Genomic DNA, 12312 nt, shown 5'->3' with positions numbered 1-12312 from the left:
TCTCTCCCACCATCATGTCTTAACTCGGATGGATAACAGCTTCATGAACCCATGAATGACCCCTTTGTGTTGGGATGCTCAGCACCAAGCTGAGAACATGGGCCAAACCACATTCTGTATGGACGATCTGAGCCCCCAACAATGGCTAATTGTAGCCATTTCAATGGAAATGTGCAGATAATGAATGACATATATAGCAGTGAGAGATGATGTGCTTAACTAATTGCAGACCCTCCTTGTCCTTAACTAATCACCGACGAAATCCATCAGTTGTGCTCTTGTGCACCGTCCACCTGATTCCTGATTCCTGATTCCTGAAGCCTGAATTGGTCTGCAGCAAAGTTCCTGCTCTGTAATAAAAAAAAGGGGTCCCTCTTCTGAATGGCGACTACACTCACGTATAGTACGTATAGTCCTCGCTACCAGTAGTGTCATGTCACTGTTACCGTGTTCATGCAGCAAATGCAGTAAAAACTAAGCCCGGAGCAGTAAAAATGTTGAGCAGGGCAGGTCAGGGCGCGGCCGCCCTTTACTCTTTGGGAAGCCTGAAGCACCAACCAGTGCCCCGCCACATCGATCACACACGCACACCCAGACCCAGCGCGCGCGTGCAGCCACAGGCAGAGGCCGCAGTTACCACTTACCACCGGCGGCGAAGATCGCAGAGCCCGGAGAGGAAAGTAGTACACCAGCCAGCAGCCACTGCCCGCCTGTCCGTGTCCGTCCTGGACTCCTGGTTGTTCAATGTTCAGAGTTCGATCAGAGACTTCAGATAAGTTCAGTTCAGTTCGGACTTCGTTCAGAGCTCAGAGGCAGAAAAGCAAAATGATCCTATATATATATATATATATATATATATATATATATATATATATATATATATATATATATATATATATAACTACTACCTTGTAACTAGCCACTTTGAGTTACGATAATTATTATGTTAATTTACGAGTTTATAGTAACTCCTTACTAAGTGATTTACTATAACGTTATGGTAAATATCCCCATGTGTTATAGTAACACAACTATCGTAAATATGTATTGACATTATCGTAAATTAGTATATAAAATTATCGTAAATAGAGGTGGCTACAGAATAACTTATTTTGTAGCTGGCTACTGAATATACTCTCCATATATATATATATATATATATATATATATATATATATACATGTTTCATTTTGATTGAATTTGGTAATCACCAAGGATTGATTGAACAAAACCAAACTCGTACCATTTGGCGAATTTGGCCAAGAGGTACGGTGTCGGAATCACATGATTAGCATCATCTCGGAATCACACGATGAGATTGAACGAAAAGTAAGCCCTTGTTTAGTTCACGAAAAGTTTTCCTAAAAAGTGCTACAGTACACAGCACATCGAATCTTGCGATACGTGCATGGAGCATTAAATGTAGACGAAAAAAAAACTAATTGCACAGTTTGGTTGGAAATTGCGAGACGAACGTTCTGAGCCTAATTAGTCCATGATTGAACACTAATTGTCAAATAAAAACGAAAGTGCTACAGTAGCCAAATTTTCAACTTTTCACTAACTAAACACGGGCTAAGGCCTCGTTTAGATTGCGAAAAAATTTCAACCCGATGAATAGTACCACTTTCGTCTTATTTGACAAATATTGTTCAATCGTGGACCAACTAGGCTCAAAAGATTCATCTCGTGATTTCCAACTAAACTGTGTAATTAATTATTTTTTTTACCTACATTTAATACTCCATACAAACAGCTAAAAATTGATGTGATGGAGAGAGAGTGAAAAAACTTGGAATTTGGATGGCATCTAAACAAGGCCTAAGGCGAAAAGCGAATAACTCGAGCCATAAACCATTAGGCGACCCGACCTCTCGAAGAGAATGTGTGCAGCGCAGACTTGTAGGGTTCTTTGTTAGTTGAGCTTTAGCTGCAGGTCCCAACAGTTTTTGAGATATATGTAGCTCCAGTGGGAAAAAAATATCTAGCTTGCTGCCCTAGAACAATTGCTGGTTTATTATAGAGTTCTGTTGAACAAAATATTTTCACAATTAACCAAAGTCAGTGAACTAGAGGCAGATCCGAACCGAAGAGATGTACCATTCATCTGCATATGCAGGTTAGCTGCATCTCAGATCTCTGAGCCAAAAGATGGAACGTGGTAACACGTGCCATGAATAATGTGACAAAGTAAACGATGATCGTGCAAATAAGCTGAGACTAGCCGCCAAAAACTACGAGGAGATCTCAGAACGTGGTATCCTTTTGTTTGTTTAAGACCATTTAATTTGGAGCAGAAACCAGAGAATATGAGCTCATCATCAGGTTAATTTGGGAAGAGATAATAATACATGCTATGGAGATGATACCGTATGCCTATCCTTGATTTGATGTTTGCAACATCAATCATTCGGACGTGGAAGACCATACCAAAGAATATCCAGAAGGATACTATCTGTGTGCGATGGAGGACAGCGCACAAGGAATATACAGTCACTCTACTGTAGCCAGGACAATTATTCTCCGTCCAGCTGTCCAGGCAACAGTAAAGGATGATAATTGAAGACGTCGGCCGCTTCCTTAAGCACGAAGGCTCCTCAATTAAATAATTGAAGACTTCGCCTCGAAGGAACTCCAGAAGATAAGCGCGAAGTACGCTCCCTCCATGCTATAAAGCGGGACGCCGGGCGCATTCATTCATCATCGAAGAAACGAGCCGAAGAAGCATCACACCAAAGCCTCAGACACCCACTCTCATCCACCACCCACTCCACCAACTCTCCACCCACACACATACACATGAAGACATGATCTCAGAAGCTCTCTGAGAATCATCCACCACGAATAGTAATACTCCACTACCGTTGTATTATTCCACCATTAGCTGTAAATTAGAATAAAGGAGGTCCCCGTGATCATCCTGAGCTTGTAAGGTAATCCCTAAGGTTTGTGCTAAGTGCTTGGGGTTTCCCGAAAGGGAAAGCCGTATGTAAGCTTGCTCTGTGGAAATGAATTAAGCTTTCCTGTTTAAATCCCTGCCTTCCTTTAAGCTCGTTCATATGGGGCGATGTCTCTATGCTAGGGACCCTAGAGGAGAAACCTCTGCGTGTGTTGTTCTCGTGTTAGCCCTGGTAGCGGCGTTTGTAGAGAACCCTGTGTGCGCAGAGAAGTGTTCCCCTTGGGTGGAACTGCCTGGGGAGACGATAGAGCTTGAGTCCTGTGTGTTCGTGGCTGGGGATAGCAAGGGAGTAGACCGGGTTAGTCTAGTTCTGAAGCAAGTTAGTGATGCATACGGTGAGTACCGAGTAGGACTGTCACAAGCATAGTACGCACGACCGGTTGAATTTTTGGTCTCGCCAGCCTGCAGAAGATCCTTAGAAATAATCCGCATAAGCATATTCACTAAGCACCAGATTAGCTAATCGCGAAAGTGACATATCAATATTTATATTCACTAATCACGCGCTCGCTCATCCAGCGTGCATAAAATATTTGAGATTGAAAGCGACACTTACCTTGAATAGTGAAGTGGTTGAGCCACTCCCGGTGAGTGCTCGGGCACTGTTCATATCCCGAATTTGAATAGTAGCCGCGAATTTGAATAGTAAATCTGAATTTGAATAGTGTTGTGAATAGTAACTCAAGAATTTTAAAATTCGAATTTTGAGTTCCGAGTTCGATTTCTCGTTAGAAGGTACCCCTTTTCGCTTTGGTATCAGAGCCTGGTTATTATATTTTGAATTTAAGGGATTTACTTATATTGTCAAGTTTATCAGTACAACCTTAGTTAAATACTTGACTAATAATGGAATATTTAGACAGTCAGATTCAATATTATGAGAAAAAATTAAGTATGATTCATGATGAATATAAAACCTCTATGACATGCAAATGGTCTGCCATAAGAGAAAAAGAATTATTCTTTAGACGAGAAATATGTAGACTTGATAATATCAAGAAAGATATAGAACTAAAGAATAAATATTTTACAACACCTGTTGTGATAAAGAAACAGGAAGATGAGTTAAAAACTAAAGACAAAGAGACTCATGAAGTTAAAGAAGTGGTGCAGACAAATAATATTGAATACATTATCAGTGAAGATGAGCAATGGGAGATTAATAATAAGTTTTTATTAGAAAGTTATGAAGAAGAAGAAAATAATACTGAGAGTTACCAAGATTTTATAAACTCTTTAGATGATGAAGAGTTACTCAATCTTGATAATGCTATGGAAGGGTTAGATATAATATCTGAAGATATTTCAAAAGAAACAAAAATAGAATTAATGAATCAAGAAGACTGTGAACATGATTGGATAAAAGGAAGAGGTGATTATAATATAAAATGTACTTTTTGTATATTCTACCCTAGTCAAGAAAATAGACTTACATGTATTAAATGTTTAAAGCAAGCATGTGCTTCATGTCTACGAACCAATAACCAAAAATGGAGACAAGAAGTAGAACTAGAATCAGAGGATAAATTATTAGCAAGTAGAGTCAGAAATTTAGAGAATAGAATAAATAGCTTAGAAGCAGAATTAGAAGAGCTAAAGAGTAAAATAGAACTCAACGAAGCTAATAAGATAGAAGATAATTATAAAGGTCTTACCGAGTCAAAGGATCAAGCAATGGTAAATAAAAATAATAATAAAGCGTTACAACTAAAAGAAGCCATAATAAACTATGGTAGCAAATATATAGTAAGATTACCATTTAAAGAAATTATAGGAATAAGAATACCTGTAAAAGTAAAATTAACGCCTAATATCTCTTATAAAATATTAGCGCTAGTAGACACCGATTGTACAAAAAATATTATACATGATAAATATTTTGTAAAGTGTCCAGAAATAGTTCATACAATAGATCAAGATAAAGCAGAAATATCTACTGATATGTCTGGGATAAAAAAAGTTCATAATCAACTAGCTTATAATGTTGAAGTACAAATAAATAACACAAAATATATAATGGATGAAATTACAATAAGAGATCTATCTATGATACATGATGATATGATATTAGGATTAAGATTTCTACAGTTCTCTTTACAAACAACAATCATACATGAGCAAGGAATAACATTTGTCCCTTATCAAGACAATGTTCCATATATAACAGAAGTAAGAAAGACTATAAATTCTAATCCAGGAAAGACCAATTTAGAACTCCAAGGATCTGATAAAAATGTTCCTGATAATTATATAGATGAAGAGCTAGGTGAATTTATAGAAGAATTTCATATAGCAAACTCATGCATAGAATGTATCAGTTTGCAATCATTAGCACCAAATTGGTATAGAGATATAAAATTTAAAAAGAATATAGATAAAATTGTAACAAGATTAGAAGATATTCAGATAATAGGAGAAATACCAATAAAGCATTGGGACAAGAATGGTATATTATGTAAAATTAACATAATAAATCCTGACCATATAATTAAGACAAGTCCTATAGAAGCAACACCTAAAGATATAGAAGAATTTAAGATGCATATTGAAGAATTACTAAAATTAGGAGCTATAAGAGATAGCCGAAGTCCTCATAGATCAGCTTCGTTTATAGTTAGAAATCATGCTGAAATAGCCAGAGGAAAGTCAAGAATGGTTATCAATTATAAAAGACTAAATGATAATACCATAGATGATGCTTATAATATTCCAAATAAGCAAGAATGGATAAATAGAATACAAGGTAGTAAATATTTCTCAAAATTTGATTTAAAAGCTGGGTTTTGGCAAGTAAAAATGGCAGAAGAATCAATAGAATGGACTGCTTTCACATGTCCTCAAGGTCATTTCGAATGGCTAGTAATGCCCTTAGGATTAAAAAATGCCCCTGCTTTATTTCAAAGAAAAATGCAAAATATTTTTAATGAAAATCAAGAATTCATATTGGTTTATATTGATGACTTATTAGTATTCTCAAAATCCTATAAAGAACATATAGCTCATCTGGAAACCTTCTTTAGAAAGGTAGAACAGCATGGGTTAATATTGTCTAAAAGGAAAATGGAGATATGTAAGGAAAAGATAAACTTTTTAGGTCATGAAATAGGAGAGGGAAAAATCTATTTACAAGATCATATTGCAAAGAAAATTTTAGAATTTCCAGATGTCATGAATGATAAGAAAACCCTACAGCAATTCTTAGGAATAGTCAATTATGCTAGAAATTATATTGAAAATTTAGCTAAGTTAGCTGGTCCATTGTATGCAAAATTAAGAAAAAATGGGCAAAAACATTTTAATTCTGAAGATATAAAGTTAGTAAGAACTATTAAAGAAAGAGTCAAAGGTTTAAAACCCCTAGAGTTACCTTTAGATGATAACTATTTCATTATAGAGACAGATGCATCCAAGTTAGGATGGGGTGCAATATTAAAGCAAAAACCACACAAATATTCTCCAAAGTTAGAAGAACAAATATATAGGTATGCTTCAGGAAAATATAAGTTAAAAGCAATAAACAATACGGATAGAGAAATTTTGGATGTTATAAATACAATAAATGCTTTTAGACTATATCTAGGATTTAAAGAGGTCACAGTTAGGACAGACTGTGAAGCTATATGTAGATACTATAATAAAGTAAATAGTAAGAAAAGTTCAACTAGGAGATGGGTTTTATTTGAAGATATTATTACTGGAAATGGATATAAAGTAATATTTAAGCATATAAAAGGCAAAGATAATACATTGCCTGATATATTTTCACGATCTTCTATTTTGTAGGAATGAAGAGAGGAACAAGCCCTATTGGGGGTGAATATTTCAATTTCGGAACTAAAAATAAGTTAAGAATATTTCCGCCTAATACTTATAAATTCAAACCTAGAGACCATATTGTTCTAGATGATATACAAAAATGCATTCTAGACAATTTTTGGTTCCAATATAATAATAAAAGAGAAGATAAAGGATATATGCTAGCAATATTAAATAGTTTGGCTGAATATTTTCATATGATCAATGGAAAGATACAACCGAAAGAATCATCTATCAATATAGAGAAAAGACCCATATATGTTATATATAGGGGAAAGACCAGGAATATATGTAACATTTGAATCAATTATAGCTCAACAGGTAGAAAGAGAAAATGATGGAGGTATATCATGGAAAAAATATTCAGATATTGATCAAGCTCTCTCATATGCAAGAAGCATTTTGGGAGTAAATTATTTCATAGAACCAGCAGCAAAAGATTATATTCAAAAATATAAAAGGGCAAAAGATGTGAAGATAAATTTGCCAGGTGTTAATATAAGAGAAGAAGGATCTTCAAGGGTATCCACATATAAAGATGTTGTGAAAAGAGACACAGAATCATTGAATGAAGTTCTTGAGAAAAAAATAAAAGAAAGACTTGAAGCAAGAATTTCTTTATTGAAGAAAGATATAAAAGAAGAAGTCTTACAAGAAGTAAGACATGAAATAAATGAAAAATTTGAAAATATAAGGAAAGACTATGAAGAAAATATTAAGAAAGATTATGACTCAAAAATGAATATACAGATATCTGATGATGATGATAATGATGATGAGATGTTGGATATCCGTGGTCATGGACAAAGACCAGAATATTAGATTTTAATATGATGAAAAGAATATCGTGAATTGTTGTCCTGGTATGAAATATGGCAACCTGAAGAAGTGAACAACGAAGAAAATATTGAAGAGTCAATATAGACTCAGTTCAATATCAATATATTCATACAAGAAATATACTTTTATGTTGATAAGGTTTATCAACAATTTGTCCGGGGAAGAGATAAATGCCATGGAGATAATACCGCATGCCTATTCTTGATTTGATGTTTGCAACATCAATCATTCGGGCGTGGAAGACCATACCAAAGAATATCCAGAAGGATACTATCTGTGTGCAACGAAAGACAGCGCAAAAGCAATATACAGTCACTCTACTGTAGCCAGAACAATTATTCTCTGTCCAGCTGTCCAGGCAACAGTAAAGTATGATAATTGAAGACGTCAGCCGCTTCCTTAAGCACGAAGGCTCCTCAATTAAATAATTGAAGACTTCGCCTCGAAGACTTCTTCAGAAGATAAGACTCGCTCCTTCAGACGATAAGAAGGAAGGACACTCTCTCCATGCTATAAAGGAGGACGCCAGGCTCATTCATTCATCATCGAATGCTGAAGCAGAAGACAAACACCGAAGCCTCAGACACGCACTCTCATCCACCACCCACTCCACCAACTCCACACCCACACACATACACATGAAGACATGATCTCAGAAGCTCTCTGAGAATCATCCACCATTAGTAGTAATCACCCACTACCATTGTATCACTCCACCTTTGTAAATTAGAGAATAAAGGAGGTTCCCGTGATCATCCTAAGTTTGTAAGGTAATCCCTAAGGTTTGTGCTAAGTGCTTGGGGTTTCCCGAAAGGGAAAGCCGTATGTAAGCTTGCTCTATGGAAATGAATTAAGCTTTCCTGTTTGAATCCCTGCCTTCCTTTAAGCTCGTTCATATGGGGCGATGTCTCTATGCTAGGGACCCTAGAGGAGAAACCTCTGCGTGTGTTGTTCTCGTGTTAGCCCTGATAGTGACGTTTGTAGAGAACCCTGTGTGCGCAGAGAAGTGTTCCCCTTAGGTGGAACTGCCTGGGGAGACGATAGAGCCTGAGTCCTGTGTGTTCGTGGCTGGGGATAGCAAGGGAGTAGACCGGGTTAGTTTAGTTCTGAAGCAAGTTAGTGATGCATACGGTGAGTACCGAGTAGGACTGTCACAAGCATAGTATGCACGACCGGCTGAACTTTTGGTCTCGCCAGCCTGCAGAAGATCCTTAGAAATAATCCGCATAAAAATATTCACTAAGCACAAGATTAGCTAATCGCGAAAGCGACATATCAATATTTATATTCGCTAATCACTCGCTCGCTCAGCCAGAGTCAATAAAATATTCACGCGCGAAAGCGACATATCAATATTTATATTCACTAATTGAGCGCTCGCTCATCCAGCGTGCATAAAATATTTAAGATTGAAAGCGACACTTGCCTTGAATAGTGAAGTGGTTGAGCCACTCCCGGTGAGTGCTCGAGCACTGTTCATATCCCGAATTTAAATAGTAGCCGCGAATTTGAATAGTAAACATTGAATTTGAATAGTGCTGTAAATAGTAACTCGAGAATTTTAAATTCGAATTTTGAGTTTCGAGTTCGCTTCTCGTTAGAAAGTACCCCCGATCACTTTGGTATATATATATATATATATATATATATATATATATATATATATATATATATATATATATATATATATATAGACACACACACACACATCCATCCATCCGCGAGCGAGTAGTCGTCCCAGCTGCGCGCGCCACATCTCCTCTCCTCTCTGTAACGTGCACCCTTCCTAAGCTAGTGTGTGCGATCGCGAGCAGCTTTGGCAGCAATGGCGAGAGCTGAGTTGGTCCTCCCTGCTGCTCTACTGCTGTGCCTGTGCCTTGCATTGGCCGACCGTGCCGATGCTGCGAGGAAGACGGTTGGGGTCTACGAGCTCAAGAACAAGAAGGGGGGTTTCTCCTTCAAGGTCACCAACTGGGGAGCCACCCTAATGTCTGTCATCGTTCCTGACTCCAAAGGTATGGTTTCCGACCTTAGCTTCCAAGAGTCCTTTTTGCGTAATCCTTTGTGACTGCATGCATACCGCTGAATTTCTTGCTGCCCGCAGGGAACTTGGCTGATGTCGTCCTTGGGTATGACACTATTGCTGAGTATGTGGTAAGATCACAGATCTCTCTGTTCTCACACTCGATCTAGAGCTTGCAGTGTGCATCATTCCTCTTCCTCCGGTGTTCAAACAGAACGGCTCTTCTTACTTCGGGGCGCTGGTCGGCCGCGTGGCCAACAGAGTCGCCAAGGGCCGCTTCGTGCTCGACGGCAAAGCCTACCGCCTCTACATCAACAACGGCAAGAACGCACTCCACGGTACGCTCTCCATCGTTCTCAGGCCGATCACTCTCGTGCATGCATGGATCACGTAGCTTAGTCTCGCCATCCGTCGTTGTTCATCGATCAGGTGGCCACAGGGGCACTACTACTAGAGAACAGACTTTAGAACGATGTCTCAATTTAGCATTAGCCTCGGTATTTTTTGCCCCCGAGACTAAAGGACCATTAGTCCCGGTTAATAATACCAACCGGGACTAAATGTTCCTTTATTCCCGGTTGGAGTCACCAACCGGGACTAAAAAGTCCTCCAACCTTTAGTCCCGGTTGGTAATACCAACTCAGACTAAAGATAGACCCTTTAGTCCCGGTTGGTAACACCAACCGGGACTAAAGGTCATCCGATGGGTTAGTTCAAAAGGAAAACATTCCATCCATTGTAAGATGTGTTGTGTAGGTGGGGTGGTAAGCTTCGCGCGAGGCAGTGCATGAGGGTCTTAGGTTCGAATCTCAGGGGGCGCAGCGGTGGGAGGCATTATTTTTTTTAAAGCCGGGAGGATCTTTAGTCTCGGTTGTGGCAAACCGGGACTAAAGAACAACACTTTAGTCTCGGATCGCTAGTCCCGGCAACCGGGACTAAAACCAATTCCCAACCGGGACAAGATATCAAATCTGTAGTAGTGGGGTTTCAGCAAGGTCATCTGGAAGGTGAAGGAGTACGTGCCTGACTGCGACTCCCCTTACATCACCTTCTACTACCACAGCTTCGACGGAGAGCAAGGATTCCCCGGCGACCTGGACGTGTACGACGTGACGTACCAGCTGTCCAGCCCCTACGACCTGAGCCTGCAGTCCTGCACATGAACGCGACGGCGCTCAACAAGGCGACGCCGGTGAACCACGCGTACTGGAACCTGCGCCGGCTCACCCCCGTGGGCGCCCGCGTCAGCCTCGTCTCCGGCGGCGGCGCGGTGGGTTACGACCTCAACTACGTGGTGGCGGTGCACGGGGGGCAGGGGTTCAAGCAGGTGGCGTTCGTCCGGGACCCGGTGTCCGGGCGGGCGTTCGAGCTGTGGGCGAACCAGCCCAGGGTGCAGCTCTCTACACCAGCAACTGGCTCAAGGACGAGAAGGGCAAGGGCGGCAAGGTGTACCAGAAGTACGGCGCGCTGTGCCTGGAGACGCAGGCGTTCCCCGACGCCGTGAACCACCCCAACTTCCCGTCGAAAATCGTCAGGCCCGGCGGCACGACATGCTCTTCAAGTTCTCCTCCTAAATTGTTACTAGTCCGTGCCTTCGTGGCACCTGTAATTTCGCGATCGAGTAGGTGTGTGTCGTAGGAATATAAGGTCGTCAGCGTGCCAAAATGCAGTGATGTACGTACAACAAGAGGTGGCTCCTGCTATCTAGCAGTACGTGATTGTGCAATGAAGAAACTTGTGTGGCGCGTGGACAATCTTGTGCTGAATTTCTTTTAGCTGTGTCCCGTCCAATCCGTCGTCGTTGCTGGTCTGGTCTGAACCAGCCAGCCAGCTGATCCCTCTCTCATTTTACTGTTCACCAAATCAGCCAACAGTGTTTTTCTCTCACAATAATTCAGCCGGAACAGTGTTTTTCAGCCAAGTTTCAGACCAACGAACGGGGCCAAAGGCTGTTGATCTCGATTTTTTTTTTCTGTGTCTGCCTTTGTGGCAGGCGCTACGATGAAATAGTGGGAGGCACAGTGTGCCGTACGTATATACCTGCAGGGAGGTTTTGCGTCGCTTACCATGTTAGATTGTCCATATAAAGAGGACAAGTTGAATTAATACGTGCAAAGAGTAAAGTGTATTTCTTCCACGGCAGACACTGTAACTATGTTTGTTTCACTGGCTATCCCCTAACTAGTCTTTCTAAAGCCAACTTAGCCTGTTTGGTTGGCTGAACAAGCCTCTTAGTTAGGCCCATCATGCCACCTAGGGGGTCTTAGCTTGGCTCCAAAAAAAACACAGAGCCAAGCTCTGGGTAGCCTCGCACTAAGTCGCCTCACCTCTATTCGGTGAGATCCGTCGGTGCTCCTCCTCCGCCGGTGCTCCTGCCCACCGGTGCTCCTCCCCTCATGGAGCTCGCGCGCATGACGCCTCCCCAAGAATCACACGTGGCTATGGCTCGGCACCTTCGACACCGCTGAGGACGCGGCGCTCGCCTACGACAAGGCCGCCTTCCGCCTTCGCGGCGACATGGCGCGCCTGAACTTCCCGTCCCTTCGCCGCGACGGTCCCCCGCCGGACTCCCCCAAGTGGTCAACGTCGACGGAGGTGGAGGAGGAGTCATGGAGCTCGCGCGCGCATCTTGGGAGCATGCGGTGTCAGTCGGAGACGGGCGGTGTGCAGTGAG

At 40.9% G+C, this 12312-nt stretch overlaps 1 pseudogene; it reads left to right on the top strand.

Moving 5' to 3' along the window:
* The first annotated feature begins 2707 nt into the window (after window positions 1–2707).
* LOC136479150 (uncharacterized) lies at window positions 2708–11212 on the top strand (annotated as a pseudogene).
* Window positions 11213–12312: the final 1100 nt, after the last annotated feature.

Source organism: Miscanthus floridulus, chromosome 9 (assembly GCF_019320115.1).
Source record: "Miscanthus floridulus cultivar M001 chromosome 9, ASM1932011v1, whole genome shotgun sequence".
In the NCBI taxonomy this organism is placed as follows: Eukaryota; Viridiplantae; Streptophyta; class Magnoliopsida; order Poales; family Poaceae; genus Miscanthus; species Miscanthus floridulus.
The sequence above is the reverse complement of the archived record's forward strand: the minus strand, read 5'-3'. Positions and strand labels throughout refer to the sequence as shown.